Source organism: Diabrotica undecimpunctata, chromosome 6, assembly GCF_040954645.1.
Source record: "Diabrotica undecimpunctata isolate CICGRU chromosome 6, icDiaUnde3, whole genome shotgun sequence".
Lineage (NCBI taxonomy): Eukaryota > Metazoa > Arthropoda > Insecta > Coleoptera > Chrysomelidae > Diabrotica > Diabrotica undecimpunctata.
Window position 1 is genome coordinate 144,248,368 of NC_092808.1, and position 18,134 is coordinate 144,266,501.

At 32.9% G+C, this 18,134-nt stretch overlaps 1 long non-coding RNA gene across 1 annotated transcript; it reads left to right on the top strand.

Annotated features, from left to right (window-relative positions):
* The first annotated feature begins 802 nt into the window (after window positions 1–802).
* On the top strand, window positions 803–5,163 carry LOC140442889 (uncharacterized). The gene is made up of 2 exons (XR_011951169.1): window positions 803–945; window positions 4,886–5,163. It is a non-coding gene; the product is annotated as an uncharacterized lncRNA (long non-coding RNA).
* The last annotated feature ends 12,971 nt before the right edge of the window (window positions 5,164–18,134 follow it).

Sequence of the window (18,134 nt, forward strand, 5' to 3'; positions counted from 1 at the left end):
CATTAGTTAGAATGAGAACCATTTTCAACAGTCGAGACATATCATTAAAAACAAAATGCCGTCTCTTGAACTGCTACATATTCACAGTTCTGCTCTACAGAATGGAAGCATGGACACTGACTGTTGCATCAATGAATCGGCTCGCAGCTTTCGAAATGTGGTGTTATAGGCGCATCTTACGTATATCCTGGGTTGACAGAGTTACTAATGTGGAGGTCATGCGTAGAATGGGGAAAGAATGTGAAATTCTCATGACCGTCAAAACTAAAAAGTTGGAATATCTAGGACATGTAATGAGAAATCAAGAACGTTACGGCTTTTCCAGCTGATTCTCCAAGGGAAAGTAAATGGTAAGAGAGGACCGGGAAGAAGACGCATTTCCTGGCTTCAAAATTTACGAAAGTGGTATAACACGACTACCACTGAACTGTTCCGCGCTGCAATAAATAAAGTAAAGATAGCCGTGATGATCGCCAACATCCGGAACGGATAGGCACTTTAAGAAGAAGATGCGTTGTTGAGTTATGCGCTTGCCAACACATTTTGCGATTCATTTTTATATTATAGAAGATATAAAACGGTTAATTAATAATCCTCAGAATAAAAAATAATCTTGACAATATCCGTTTTCCTACATTACGTAGTTTGTTTATTAATTTTTTTCAAGCAATATTTATCATTTGAATTATATAAAATTTAATATATTATAAAGACCAATAAATTAGATAACTTAGTTTTTAACTTTTTTAATCTATTTTAATACGTATTTATATAAGATAACGCCAAAATTGTTCCAAAAAAATACCTCTTAAGTACTATATATAAACTGATAACCTTTAGTTATTTATCGCAAGTCGACCACAATGACAAAATTAAGTATCATCCTTTGGGCAGCTGTAGTTGTAGCAGTCTTAGCTACAGAACAATTGGGCGCAAATGCTGGAGGTAACTATCAAATAATTTGATACACAATTTATGTTGCTCTTTGCTTTTATTTTTTTCTCTTCTCTTAAATATATTATAGCATCAAATTTGTGAAGGTTTTGAAACTGCTGTCCTGTGGTAGGTCTAAGTTAGGGATTATGTTTAGCTGGGATTATATCTGGGTATATCTAAATATACTATATTTTTCTGTTCCTAAGTTAATGACACTGGTAAAGCCAAAAGGCCAGTCATGTTTTCTCATAGTTTTATCAGAGAACAACCGAACACAGAGAAGCGACAGTCCTTTGAAGTTACGTGGCCAAGCCGCCAATGACAGCTAACAACCAGAAAATTAATAGTCAGTGGGCATATCACACAATATAAATTCTTAAGAGCGCAGGCGCAAAATTTCGGGCCAATGTTTTTTAAATGCATTCATTTCTTTCGAATCCTGAAAAAACTAATAAGTATTTTTGAAAAATTTAAACGCAGAATAAAAGACTACATTATTACTGAGGGCCGAAAGTCCCTGAAAACTTCTATAATGTTTATTTTAATAAGTTACAGGGGTGAAAAAAAAGAGAAAATTTAGTGTGATTTTTAATTTCAAATATCTCATTCAAAAAAACTTTTTGTTTATTCTAAGGGACTTTCGGCCCTCGGTAATAATGTAATCTTTCATTCTGTGTTTAAATTTTTCAAAAATATTTGTTAGTTTTCTCAGGATTCGAAAAAAATGATTGTATTTAAAAAGCATTGGCCCGAAATTTTTCGCCTACGCTCTTAAGCGAAAGAAAGAAATTACTAAAAATCTTAAAATTACAACAGAACAAGACTTCAAAATTGCAAAAACATGGTTGCAAATAAACAAACTTACATTAAATTATGAAAAAACTAAATAGGTACTCATCTACTTTTTGCTATATACAAAAGTTGTCTGCCAATTTTTAATTCATTAAATATAAATAACAAAGATTATTGAAGGTACTGCGTCATGCGCCAATGTTTTTCTTCTATTTCCTTTTACAATAACATTATCTTCAAAATCCAGTTCACAAATCCTATAATTATTATAAAGTGAATCCATTTTGAATAACAAATCTTCTCGTCTGCAAGCTTCTATCCACACTTTGGCACTACAAATTTTTAACAGAACAAATTTTAAACAAAGAACTTTTTCTGTATTTATAAATAATACTTTATTACTTACAACTATAAGAGTATTAGTATATTCGAAGTATATTGTAAGTAATGAAATATTTAACTTTTGTCAATATCTATGAAATTGTGGTGAGAAAATTATGTGATTATAGTTAGGCAACCAACTATACAGTGTCGAGTGGTTATAAATTTACAGTTTTCTCCTGAGTCACAAAAATGTCACTAAATATTGAGATATGCAACAAATAAAGTTTTAATATTTTTTATTTGTAATTCCCATTTAAAACTCCTAAATATTTTATGTACTTCGATCCATATATTTGATGTATATACTTTTGTATATAGCAAAAAGTAGATGAGTACTTATTTAGTGTTTTCATAATTTAATGTAAGTTTGTTTATTTGCAACCATGTTTTTGCAATTTTAAAGTCTTGTTCTGTTGTAATTTTAAGATTTTCCCAATTATCGGTCTAATTTTGTTTCCAACAATTTTTAGTTTGAGCATTTTAGTAATTTCTTTGTTTCGTTTAAGAGCGTAGGCGCAAAATTTCGGGCCAATGCTTTTTAATATGTTTTTGGAATTCTGAGAAAACTAACAAATATTTTTGAAAAATTTAAACACAAAATGAAAGATTACATTATTACCGAAGGCCGAAAGTCCCTTAGAATAAACAAAAATTTTTTTTTAATGAGATATTTGAAATTAAAAATCACACTAAATTTTCTCTTTTTTTTTTTCACCCCTGTAACTTATTAAAATAAACATTATAGAAGTTTTCGGGGACTTTTGGCCCTCAGTAATAATGTGGTCTTTCATTCTGTATTTAAATTTTTCAAAAATACTTATTAGTTTTTTCAGGATTCGAAAAAAATGAATACATTTAAAAAACATTTGCCCGAAATTTTGCGCCTACGCTCTTAAATCAAATATTCTCGTGTATAAAACCCTCTATATATTTTTATTTCCTAAAAATACTATATTTGTATTGTTGTCTTCGAGCGCGCTGACACCCGGCCACCATCTGTTGAGTTTTTGACCTGAGCCTTCGGAGACTTGCGTCTTTCAATAAAAGAAATAGCACTGACACCAAATTTAATGTTTTCATTTTGAACTATCCCTTGGCAGACCAAAGTTTATTTTTTATAGCTCGGACAGACACGTCGGCTTCGGCTTACTGTTCGAAAGTCAAACCAATACTATTATGTAATAACTAATAATAATTACAAAGCAATAGTAATAACCTGTTATTATTTTTAGGAAATCTAAATAAACTTATTCCTTTTCCTGTCACAGATGAACATCCGCGAATCGCACAAATATATCCAGACATAGACGCCTACGGACTATCGAAAACAACCAGAATTAAAGAATAAGCACGTGTTTTTGACAGTTAAACAACCAGAATTGGGCATGCGTATACAAAAATTGTACACGCTTTTGGACCGTTGTGTCGCTTCTATGTGTGTTCGGTTATTCTATGGTTTTATCATCCATTGTTTACATTATATACATGTTAAATTGGGATACAATAATTTTAGTGTGTTAGTAGATTTTGGTTACTTATTTTCATTTTTATTGTTTTTTTTTTTATATAAGTATATATACCATTGTAATTTTTCTTTAATCTTAATACTTAATCGTAAGTGTGTTTCTCGTGGCCGACAAAAATTTTGAGAAAAAAATAGTTTTACTGAGATATACAAAAGAAAAAGTCTCCGATGAGAGTTCCCTCCATAGAGCCTAGCTACTTGTTACTGTTTATATTTATGAAATGTTAAGGGGTTCTTTAGGGGTTATAGTCTACAGCTTAGAATCCGAATGATCAGATGTTACGTTTTTTCTGTCTTACTGTATGGCTGTGAAAGTTGGACAATGGACTCCGAAATAGAAAAAAGAATAGATGCCTTTGAGATGTATATATACAGACGAATGTTGAGGATTCAATGGGTACAAAGAGTTACTAATGTTGAGGAACTTCGTTGCATGTGTAAACAAAAAGAATTACTAAGAATAATCAAAGAGAGGAAAATGCAATACTTGGGTCATGTGCTGAGAGGCGAAAGATATGAATTACTTCAAGTTATACTGGAAGGAAAAGTACAGGGCAAAAGATCAGTAGGAAGACGCCAGAACTCGTGGCTGAAAGACCTGAGGAGATGGTTCGACCGCTCATCCGCAGAGATCTTTCGCGCAGCAGTTTCCAAAACTACAATTGCCATTTGGATCGCCAACCTTCGAAAGGAGACGGCGCAATGAGAAGAAGAAGAAGGGGTTCTTTATTACGTCAGGAAATAACCGTGATTGTTCCCGATTAAGATCCTGGAAAATCTTCAGGTTTGTTGTTGATGTGTATGTGTCGCACATACACATCATCGTAACTGACATTCAAAATCGGTGGTCGCTTCAAGTGTTATTTGTGAGAGAACGGTTCATTCTACACTAAAAATGCGTATACACATTTTTGTTTAGAATTGTCTCAGCTACATTTTTTATTTGAAACATTTTTTTCTACGATGTACTGATTCTTGGTAAATCGATTTTTTTGCGTTTTTACCCCGCTGCGAGGAAGGTTTTAGGGGGAAGCACGGAGGTAAAAGTGGTAAAGTTTTTTGCTTCTTTTTGGGGTACCAAAATTAATATTCTCTGCAAAGTTCAGCTTGTTCTTATGATTTGTAGGGGTCAACTCTCTGACGACTGGACTATTAGTTATCAAAATGCTTTAAATCATTAAAAAAGCTCATTGAAATATAAAAAAAGCAGTATGGATTTATTAATAACTTTCAATTTTAATTTTACAGAACTTATACCCCAACCCAGTCACAAATCGTATCGCTTATTCCAGGATGCTGATGCAGACTGTGAGTGTTCCAAATGTAATAAGGACTGTATAGCAAGGTTCCAAAGTGCAGGATACTGTTTTAGAAGAGAATGTTACTGCGTTCATGTTGATAATTAAATCGTTGTAAGCAACATTAATAATTTTATAAATTTTTGTACCAATCAAGTTACGTAAATAAAATTAAATATAAAATAAAAATAAACATAAATATGTATAATATTTTAAAACAGATTAAAATTGTTTTTTTACTGTATCAAATGTGCACAACAAAAACTTTATTATAATAATTATTCTCTAAAGAAAAGCAATACATATTAGATGAATAAGAGAGAGTTGTATGACATTAGCGCCTGTCAGATATGCAATTACCTGTACACATGAAACGTGAGAATAAGTGAAGCCATCCCAGCAAAACCACACATTGCAAGGAAACTTGTGTTTGTGAAACAAAGGCACTACAAGTCTCTTCGTGGAATATGAGTACTAAGATCCATTTAAAAACTAGAGAAAAGTTTTAATTAAGTTGGAGGTTTTAAGCATACTTATTGACAAATGACAGATATTTACATCATTAAAATATGTCTCGTTTGGGATAAAAATCGACCTGTTTCAGCATTTTCACAAAATAGAAAGTATATTGCCAAATATCAGGGCGGTCTCTTTTTGAATTGCCAACCATGTATATTCAAACTAATCAAATACAAATCAAACCTTGTTCTCTTCCGATTGCGTTAACATAAATAAAATACATTTTTAATAAGGATCAATTTGTATGGATAACTAATTAGTTCTATAAAAAAAATATTTGACAATAGTTTTTAATTCCTACTAGTATTTACTTCCTCTTTTTTTTCCTATACATGTGACCCTGAGATCGATTGTAGCTATTCCATTCATTGCATAGTAGCATTGACAATAAAATTAAATTTGTGGATCGGTGCAGTTAATTAAAAAATCATCTGTTTTAGCCTTCGGCCGCTCTATCACATTTTAATCAATCTGCCATCTAGGACAAGATATTAATTAATAAAATAATTTCGTCATTTGAATTGCAAATTTGCTTATAATTTGTAAATATAAACACTCCTATCAGGGTTGGATTACGGCTTTGATCTATTTACTTAACAAAAGATAGGGTACAGAGAAACGTAAGCGGGTGAGTGATAATAATACTGCACTTTGACTGCAGTAGTAGTTGTGTGTCGATAAAATCATGCTGGACATGACGTTGATAGACGTCATATGCCAGTAAATTTTTTATGCTACAATACTCAAATAATATCAAAATTACAGTAAATTAATGGCACTTCCCGAGTAAGAATATTTACTATGGGAGGGAGTTATTTGAGATACTCCTCTAAAGAAAAAATGTGGCAAGAAACATAGACCTTGAACAACTAAAAAAATTAAGAGCGTAGCCATAAAATTTCGGGCCAATGCTTTTTAAATGCATTCATTTTTTTTCGAATAATGAGAAAACTATTAAATATTTTTGAAAAATTTTAAAGCAGAATGAAAGTTTACATTATTACCGAAGGCCGAAAGTCCCTTAGAATAAACAAAAAGTTTCTTTTGAATGAAATATTTGAAATTAAAAATCACACTTAATTTTCTTTCTGTTTCACTCCTGTAATTTACTATATTAAACATTATAGAAGTTTTCAGGGACTTTCATGCATTTAAATGCATTTAAAAAGCACTGGTCCGAAATTTTGCGCCTACGCTCTTAAAAAGAGAAAGAGATGAGTTAAAAAAACTTTACAATGAAGTAAAAACTTTCAAAGAGATAAGTCTTAAGATCGAGAAAATAATAGATATAATAGTAAATCCAACGTCTTCTTCTTCTTCTTCTTCCTCTTTATAACCAATTCTGCTTGTTCATAGGCGGATTAATACCTCTATGGAAGGTTGTCACTCCATCTTTTTTGTGTTTTTATAAAGAAAGAACCTTTTCTTTCATCCAGCAGGAAGATTCTTTAAGGCGGCGTCCATTTTAAATAGCTTTGAGAACCTTCTTGTGTTTTGTTTATCCAGGAGACTCGTGTAAGTACCCTTTTTGTTTCATTGTTGTAGTAACCCCATTTCAGTCCCCTTGTCATTCACTTATCCACGACCCAGTTCTCTAAATAAACCCTGAGTGGCAGTTCGCAACGTTTCGGTTTGTTTTGCTTGCCCTATCTCCACTCCAATAATTTCTGTCCTCAACTTTTAACCCCCTATAGTAATACCCTATGTGGTAGGCAAAATAATTGTTACAGTTAAAGTGATAAAATTTGCCAACGAGCAGTGGCGGCTGGTGAGTGAGTGCTACAGAGCGGCGTAAAATGGAGTACAAGCAATTGAATTTCTGTTGAAACTTTACTTAATTTGCTGTTGGAACTTTATTCCATTAAAATATATTTAACTAAAGTCAATTTAACAATATTGATATTTGTTTTAAACGTCCACAATGTATTTGGTGCTGACGTCAAACGACACTTAGTAACTGTAAGCTTTTCAAAGCACATCGCTCTGTATACAAGAAGCCAAGGGGATGATATGGGCGTTTAGAAATTAGCCCTGAGATAAAACTTACCATTTGATTGTTTAAGTATTACGCGTATATACATACTACCTAAACTAACTGCAATATGAAAGGTCTGAAAGCAAAAAACTCAAGCGGCATAACAAAAATCATAGAAAAAAAAAATGAGAAAAACGACACGGTCCGAGACAGAAAAGAAATAAGCGAGGCCATTGAAAAATTCTACACTAAATTATACTCGGTAAATACACAACCACAACAACGACATACTGAACGAACAATAATTAACACCGGCTCAGAAGAAATACCGGACATAACCGACTATGAAATAAGAATGGCCCTAAATCAACTAAAAACGAATAAATGTCCGCGAGAGGATAAAATTACAGTTGAAATGTTGAAAATTGGTGGCAGAAAAATGGAACAGGTATTAAATATTTTATTTAATAAAGTAATAATTGATGAAGGATAAAAGTAATAGAATGGCAACCGATAGGTCGACGGAAAAGAGGAAGACCCAGATTAGAATGGCAACACGGCGTAAACAAGTCCATGAGCGAAAGAAATTTAACAACAAACGACTGCGAAGATAGGAAGAGATGGTTTAGGTATCGGACAACGTCGACAGACGTTCTAAACCGATGTATATATATTGATGAAGGAAAGATTCCTCAAGAATGGTACAACTCCGAAGTCATTCTACTATTCAAGAAAGGAGACAAAGCAAACATAGAGAATTACCGAGTAATATCCTTGCTATCACATATGTATAAATTACTAACTAAAATCATAACCAACCGCCTAACACATAAGCTCGATTTCTATCGACCTATCGAGCAGGCTGGATTCAGAAAACATTTTAGTACCATAGACCACTTGCACGCCGTAAGAACACTGATAGAAAAATGCACCGAGTATAATGTTCCAATTCATATGGCGTTCGTCGATGTTCATAAAGTATTCGATTCCATCGAATTATGGGCAGTGGTTGAGTCTCTAGAAAAGAGTCTATAGATTCAAGATACACTAACATAATTAAAAACATATATAAAAATGCCACCATGCAGATAAAGCTGGACGAAAGCACAAAAACTAATCCCATAAGACTACAACGGGGAGTAAGACAAGGAGACACCATCTTTCCCAAACTATTTACCCTTGCTCTAGAAGACATTTTTAAGAAACTAAAATGGAACAACAAGGGTATCAACGTCAACGGATCATACTTAAACAACTTGAGATTCGCAGATAACATAGTTTTAATAACCGATAATATCCAAGAACTAAATGATATGTTACAACAATTAAATGCAGTTTCAGGAGCGGTAGGCTTAAAAATGAACTACAGTAGTAAAACAGAAATACTGAGCCGAGACCAGACAAATATAACAATACAAAATCATACCATAGAAAATGTTGAATGTTATGTACATCTAGGTCATGTCATCAAACTAGGAAAACCAAATTAAAATGCTGAAATTAAAAGAACACAACTGCAGGGGGCGCTTTCGCCAAACTAGCATATATCTTCAAAAACACCTCCATTCCTGTAAACTTAAAGAAAAAGGTGTATAACACATGCATACTACCAGTTTTTACCTACCTTACTGCCAGTTTTTACCTACCTTACTGCTAAAAATTTAGAAACAACGCAAAGAGCAATGAAACGAATCATGCTTGGAATATCACTGAGAGACAAGATTAGAAACACCGAGATAAGACGTAGAACGAAGATTGGGGCTATTGTGGAAGAAATTACAAAAAATAAAATGGCGCCGGGCAGGTCACGTAGCCCGATATAATGACAACAGGTGGGCACGGAGAATTCTAGAATGGAGACCAAGGACGACAACAAGAAGCATGCGAAAACCGCAAAAAAGATGGGTAGATGACATAAGAGCAATGGCAGGCAAACAGTGGATTAGATTGGCGTAAGATAGAGAAAGATGGAAGCAATTGAAAGAGACCTACATTCAGAAGTGAATGGAAAATGGTTGACAAAAAGAGAAAGATACATACTACCTAAATGTTTTGTGATATATGGGTGAATGCTCGAATAAATGAGCTTTAATCAAATAAAAGACAAATATCGAGCACAGTTTTTATTAAATCTTGCCCAAGTACTTTCACTCCTAGAGCATCTTCAGGGCATTTCATCAAAATTAGGCTATCCAACAATTTGATGAATATCATAAACATTAACTAATACATTACCACAATACGAGACAAAGAACAAACAGTTTAAAAATTATTAAAAATCGACGAAGCTACATATTGGGTGACAGCAGGAGAGAGAATGGCTGCTGGTCTTAAAATCTTCAAAGTCTTACAGGTAATAGCATGGAGTATGTGTTTACTCCTAAGTACAGTCCTGTAATGCATTAATATTAATAATATTTTATAATTTTCTCAACGCGAATGGAAGAGTAACTACTATGGTGGTTTACATTTTAAACTAAAAAACTTGTTATAACAGTAACTGCTATAATCTAAAACAGGTATAACTGACCCTGATAAAACAGTTTTTATTAAGGCATTGTATTAGTTCCCGTTATAGCTGCTATATATTGCTAAAATAGTTGTTTATTATCATCAACATATGTGTGTTATATCTTAAAAATGTCGTACTTGTTTATTCTTATCACTGTGAATTGGCCATAAGCATTAAAACCTCTTATTAAGTATATATTATGTTACTCAGTTTGAACTAAATGAAATTTTTAGGTTAATATTTTCAATATTTTTGACATTTTTTGTGTAGGATAAAAATATAAAATACAATAATCAATGTTCAGTATGTATGGCTCATAATACAAAAATAATATTTATAGGTTTGGCTGTTAATGTGCCGCAATTTTAGTTCAAATCAAATAAGTTCTCGCTGTTCTCTGAAATAAATCTAAGTTATCGTCTTCTTGGATTATTTTAGCCAAATAAAATAAGTCCCTTATTTGATCCGACGAGAATTTTGGAAAAGTACAAGTTTTCTGTGCCAGTTTTTTTCTTTGACTTGAGCAGCGATAGTATTTCGTTTGTTGGATTCTTGCAAAATTTTTTTCAGTATCATTTTTAGAAATTCAATATTTTTCCAAATAAATTGTTTTTTTATTCGCATATTTTAAGAAATCTTTAGCTACTCTGAATGTGGGAAATATATCGTTTAATGATATTTTATAAAAAAAATTAAAAACATGCTGTTTAATGATGTAGAAAAATAAAAAAAAATGGCTAAATTTAGTAAACCCCCGAATAACTCTTGAAAACCTGGTTTTTGCATAAACGATGGTTGTATTTGGTTTTTTGAGACCTTTAAATATTCGTTTATATACAATTTTTCAATAAAAATTGATTCAAAAATGTAACTGAGCCCAGAAAAACGAGCAAAAGTCTTTAAAACCCTCAAAAACTGATTTTTTGAGGGTTTAAAGGTGTTTTGTCCAATTTTTGAATGTCTTAAATCACTCAGTTACTTCAGATTATATATAACTTCGATTATAAAAAAACTTCGATTTAATCTATTTTGAAGTCTATAAAATAGGAAAAATCTCCAAGAAATCCTACAAAAGAGTTTTTTAGATTTTTGAAGTTGTCGCACCTTACCAAAAAAATATATTTTTTGATAAACTATTCAAGATAAAGAAATATTAGACTGGCTGTCATCTTCAAAAAAAATGTAATACGCTTTTTTTTAAGAAAATTAATTTTTTGATTATGTAGGTACACTCAACCTACGGGTTTATAAAATATACAGGTTTTGTAAAAGCCTTAACTTAAAAGTGTGAATTTTTAAAAAATTTTAAATTAATTTTTACCCATTGAAAAAAATAAAATAAATAAAAATAAAAAAAATTGAAAAAAATAAAAAAAAAATACGTTTTTTTGAAGGGAAAGGGGTTGTGTGGTTTATTGTGCTAAAATTGCACTGAGTCTTAATTTTTAACCACATCTTAGTGAAAAATTGTCATTAGGAAAAAGCATGAACCATTTCTTACAACAAATCCCGAATCATTTGTGTATTACAGTTTTTACGGCAAAATATTCAAGGAGCGTTTTAGCTTGTATTTAGGTAGACCATAGATCGACACCAGCAGCACCTATGAGGAGCTTTCCAACAAAATTGATTCCAAGGCCCTAACCGACGTTCATAAACGTGTAGCTGTGGCGGAGAAAATTGTTAACCAAAAAAGAGACAACAAATTTTATAGCAAGATGAAGAAGATTTAAGAATTATGCCAAACAGATGCCACGGTGGGAGCAATTTGCGTGGACTACATGCAAAAATCTTGCCCTTCCTCTAATTTCGGTTTAAGACACATTTTACCTTCATCGACTAACTGTAAGTGTTTTTCATATCCACGACCTAAAAACTGGAAAAACAATGTTTAATGCAGGTATATCACGAAGATATGAACAAAAAAGTACCAAGTGAGGTTTGTTCCTTTATTAAGGATTTTATAAACAGAGAAATCCCACCAAACATTAAACATTTCCATATTTTTTCTGATAGATGTGGTCAGAATAAGAACCATACAGTTCTTAGAATGTTCTTCTTCTTTATGTGCCATCTCCTCTAAGAAGGTTGGCAATCATCATGGCAATTTGCACTTTAGATACCGCTGCTCTAAAGAGATCAGCGGAAGTGCAGTTAAACCAAGCTCTCAAATTGTTTAACCAGGAGATGCGTCTTCTTCCGCGACTCCCTATACCCTGTATTATTCCTTGCATTATTAATTGCATTATTAATTGCAACAAGTTATAACGCTCGCCCCTCATGACATGTTCCAGATATTGCAGTTTTCTGACTTTAATTGTATTTAAAACCTCTTTATCTTTTTTCATTCTTGTCAACACCTCGACATTCGTGACTCTATCCACCCAACTTATTCTTAATATCCTTCTTTAGACCTATAACGCGAAGGCTTCTAATCTGTCCGAAACATCTTTCTTTAACGTCCAAGCCTCCAACCCATAAAATAATACGGAGAACACGTAGCATTTCAGAAGTTTTATCTTAAAAGAAATTGAAATGTCCCTGTTGCAGAGTACGTTTTTCAGTTTGTTAAAAGAATTTCTTGGCTGTCCTATTCTCGCCTTAATCTCTTTTGTGTACTCATTATTTTCGTTAATTATTGTACCCAGATATTTATATTTTTCAACTTTTTTAATTTGTTCTCCATGTATTGTTATGTTTTGTTGGCACTGTTGGGCTTCTGTAATTACCATAAATTGTGTCTTTTTTGTGTTTAGGGACAGTCCGTTTTCTTCACTGACTTCTACCACTCTGTCAACCATTTGTTGTAAATCCTCAAGATATTCCGCTAATAAAATAGTGTCTTCGGCAAACCGTATATTATTGATTGGTCGGCCATTTACTTTTATTCCCATAGTTAGTTCTTCTAGTGCTTCCTGGATTATTTCCTCTGAATACAAATTGAACAAAGTAGGAGACAGGACCCAGCCCTGCCTGACGCTCCTCTCAATCTGTATTTCATTTGAAAATACATTGTTCTCTTTTACCACAGCGATCTGATTATAATAGCGCTAATGATCGTGAGAATATTTTTGGTAGTGTTATGAATGTTGACATCAGCCAATCTATGGGAATGATTCCTGTACTGTAAATTGTATTGAATAAGTCGACCAATATTCTAATTTGCTGTTCTTCTATTAACCGTATTATATCTACAGGTATTTCGTCAGGACCTGTTGCCTTGTTGTTCTTTGTTCGCCTTATCGCATCTAATACCTCATCTTCTGTTATGTCTGGGCCGTTGTCGAACTTTTCCTGCTCTAGTACTATCTCCGTCCGTTCGTCTTTAAATAGCTCTTGAATATATTCCTGCCATCTTTTAAGCTTTTCACCGACATCTATAATTATTTTGCCGTTTTCATCCAGCAGTATGTTTGATTTTTTCTTAATATTAGTGCCTGTTATTTCCCTAATTTTTTTATGAAGGTTTAAGTTATCATGTTTCTCTACCAACTGTTCAATCTCTTCGCATCTGTCACTATACCATCTTTCCTTTGCATCTCTGATCTTTCTCCTTATTTCTGTGTGTATGATATTATACATGTTTTTGTCTTTGGTTTTATAAGATTTCCTTGCTTCCATGATATCCAGAATCTCATAGGCAATCATGTGCGTATATCACATGTGCGTATAAGAGCATCTTTTAACATAGGTATGCCATTTTCTGTTCGAATCTTCAGTAGGAATAATTTCTATTTTGGTGAGCTCTTCTTTAATTTTTAGTGGGACTTGCTCTTTTTTTTTATGGATCTCTCAAACGGGATACTTGTATCGTCTCTAATTTAGAATGTGAATAGTTCTTAAAGACCTCGGATGATTTTTTGAACCAGTGAACTATAAGGTAACATTTCTACATACCATGTAACAGGGATTTTGCTATGGTGAAAAAAAAAATAATAAAAATAGCTGGCTTTTTTTCTAGTAAAAGATTATGTTTCGTTGATTGTCAGTTCAAGCACAAAACAATTTTTTCCGTATACGTAAAGGTGGGTATACACATATGCGAGCAGAACTGTTCGCGAACCGTTTGTGAACGTTATATTCGTATAATTTGTACGACGGGAGGAACCGCTTGCGAGCTGTTCGTTTGTCGCTCGTCAGGAACCATAGCCTGTCGGTTTTTGAGACGAACACAAAGGATGCGTCCCGCAGTTCAATTCGGACGGTGTTCGCAGCGATATTGTCTGTTCGTGCCGTCGTCGAATCGAGATTGTATGATTGTATGACTTGTTCCCAGGTTGAATTTAGTGTATATTTTTCGGCATGATCCCAAGTTTTCCATGATTGCACAGTGGTCCGAGAATAAATGTATTTAACTTATTCACTTATATCAGAATAAGAATTCTCTTATTCTGGGATCTGAAAGACACTGATCATTTTGATCATTTTATTTTCGAAAAAACCTAAAAGATTCGCGCCTAATGCATGTCGCGAAATAGGTGAGAATGGACATGCCGCTAGAAGACTGTAAGCGGAAAATGATAACCCTATTGGCATCGTTTAGGCGCGAAAAGAAAAAGGTCTCCACAGGGACCAGTGAAATAGGAAAGGGTGAGAACAGAAATTCTGAAAGAATACATTATATTTCAATTATATTTCACAATTGTGTTCATTAAAAATGAATAAAATAATTATATGCATTTCTACACAAACAAATCTGTTACTTTGCACAAGTTGGTTCGTCTCTTTCCGTGGATCGCGATGAGTTCGCTGTAAACATATTTTCAACGAACTGCTCGCGAGCTGTTCGCGAACAGTTCGGCTCGCATATGTGTACCCATCTTAATGGATGAAGAGAATACACTGATCAAAGACTATAAAAATAGTGGCCCTTTTACTACAAAAAAAATTGTTTGTCTCCAGCATCTTACGGAAGAGGTATTAAAAAAATTAATTACTATTTAAATGGGAATAAGCCACAATTAAAGGTTAAAATACGTTTATTGACGTTTCAATTTCCACTTCGGAAATCGTTCTCAAAATACAAACTAATGTTTGTATTTTGAGAACGATTTCCGAAGTGGAAATTGAAACGTCAATAAACGTATTTTAACCTTTAATTGTGGCTTATTCCCATTTAAATAGTAATTAATTTAAAATGCCACAAGAAAAAAGCTTCCGAACAATATTAAGGTATTAAAAATTTATTTTCTGATTTCTAATTTTATGCACTTTAGCTACAGCAAGAAGGATAAAGCTGTTGCGACTGCTCGCAACTTTATTGACGACCTAATAAAGCATGGATTTTGGTTAGAAACATCTACTGGTGTCACATCCTTTCCCGAAGTAGTTGCATAACCTAATTCAAAAATCCCAATAAGTGCAAAAAGGATGTTGAGTATCAAAAAGTTTGAGAGGTTTATCGTAGGAAAAGATGGAAATATTGAAAATTTTCATCGGCAAATATTTGAATGGCCAACTGTTGGTGACAACGAAGACGATGTTAATGAAGATTAAGCGAGTTATTTTTTAATGTATTCCATCTTATTTTGACCTAATAAACTATTATTCAAAAAAAAGTTTTGTGTTTGTTCTAGAAATCCCACATGTTCACCGCCATTTTATTCTTTTTCTCTCACAAGATCAGTAGATGTTTTTGTTTTACTTAAAAACTTTACAGGAACCACACTTTATATTGGAGTAGTTGCTTCTATGAATTTTTAAATTGTTTTTAAATAAAATGGTTTTTTCAACTTTACTCAAAATGTTCATTTTTGGACATGTGGAGTTTCTCAAATAAGCGATCCAATTATACTAGCGCGTTTAAATTTTAGTCTCTTTTATGTTTTTGTGAAAATAAATATTGCAAAATTGACACTGTAACAAAGTACGTAAGTAAATATTGGTTTATAATGTTTATTAGTTTAACATTCATACAATTCGTCTCTCGAATATAAATTATGTACAGTCTTAAATGAAAGTGATCGTGAAAGTAGTTATCAACAACAAAGAAAGTTCTCTTTCCTCTGACACCTTAACCTCCGGAAGCTTTTAAAAACCCTTTGTTATCCACCCAGTATAGGTAATGAAAACTCTTGATGTAATTTACAGTGTAATAATTTAATTTTACACTTACCTACAGTGGAAAATTACCAGACCTATAATTTTCTTCTTATCCAATTAGAGTCTGAAAGTTGCTGAAACAAAATGTGGCCATTAAACTCATTTTTCGAATTCCGTTGTGTTGTATACGTGTGTACCTGACTAACTTTTATCACTTTATTGTAAGTAAACCAGAATAACATCTTTTGTTATTATCTGGTAGAACTGAAATGATTTACATGGTGAATCCCTCAAGAAAAATAGGAACGATATTGGATTCTAAAATAAATGTTTTCATAAACTCTGGAGATATCGACTTGAATAAGCTGGATTTTGTATAGCATTAAAAATCTCGTTTAAACTATATATCAATCGATTTCTTATTTCATTTTTAATTAACAATAATTACTAAGCAAAATTTGAAATTGATTATGTAGATAAGAAAATAAATGCATTCCAAAAAACTAGAGAAAAATTAACATAATAAACAATATTTTAATGCCAAAATTGATAGAGTTTAGATCATATCTTGATAGGGAACATAGTCTGGGAGATACCAATAAATTGGGTTTTTGCCAAGAACACAAATTGGAAGTAACAAAGAGATACTATAAGCTACTTCTTCAAAGGCTGTATACTTGGAGAGCCCCTGAGTATAATCCAACACGTACAATAACAAATCAGATAGATTATATTCTTAGTAACACAAAATTTAGGAACTCCAGACTTACTACATACCCTTGAGAAGATATTTGATTTGATCACAGCCCTTTAGTCGCTGATGCAGGGTCAAGCTAAAACGAACAGAGAAAAAAATTAAGCAAATAATTTTATTATTTCAAATGTCAACAAAAGTATAACCGAAAATGATGTAAACAATTCATCATCATCATCATCAATTAGCCTATATTTGTCTACTGCTTAACGTAGGCCTCTCGTAAAAGATTAAACAATTACACAAAGAAAATAGAAGCAAACGAAAATGTTGAAAAAACAAGGAAATGATTTCGTGAACATACGACCAAGATACTAACAAATCTTAGTGTAACTAATAGATCCAAGAAACAACAATGGATGACAGAAAAAATACTAGACCTTATAAAAAACTATATTTAAATACTTTACAAATAGAAATTTTGTTTGTAACAAGTCAAAAATATATAGTAATATAAAACGTAACTTAAAACATCAAGCAAGAATACATAATGACAAAAAATAATTTATAGCAAAGTCACGGTAAGCAGTAGTTATTCTGCAAAGAGAAATATATTCTCCGGAGCAGTAAAAGCAATGTATTAGCCCATATTTTTTTATAGATTAAGCTTTATCATCACCATCATCAACTAGCCTCTAACCTCCACTGCTGAACATAGGGCTCTCGCATGCTTTTCCACTTAGTCCGATTTTGCGCCATCTGAATCCAATTTGTAGTCACTCTTTTTATGTCATCTGTCCATCTCGTTGGGGATCGACCTCTATTTCTGTTAGCTTGTATTCGGGGTCTCCATTTCAAAATTCTTTTTGTCCACCGGTCATCAACTGATCTTGCTACACGACCTGCCCAGTTCCACTTTAGTGTTGTTATCCTTTCCATAACATCTGCTACTCCTGATCTTTTCCGTATAGTAGCATTGGGTATTCTATCACGTAGAGAAATCCCTAACATTATTCTCTCTATTGCCCTTTCCGCAACTTGTAGTTTACTCACTGTTGTTCTTGTGAGTGTTGTATTAGCCCATATTTTTTTATAGATTTAGCTTCATCATCATCATCAACTAGCCTCTAACGTCCACTGCCGAACATAGGGCTCTCGCATGCTTTTCCACTTAGTCCGATTTTACGCCATCTGAATCCAATTTGTAGTCACTCTTTTTATGTCATCTGTCCATCTCGTTGGGGGTCGACCTCTATTTCTGTTAGCTTGTATTCGGGGTCTCCATTTCAAAATTCTTTTTGTCCACCGGTCATCAACTGATCTTGCTACACGACCTGCCCAGTTCCACTTTAGTGTTGTTATCCTTTCCATAACATCTGCTACTCCTGATCTTTTCCGTATAGTAGCATTGGGTATTCTATCACGTAGAGAAATCGCTAACATTATTCTCTCTATTG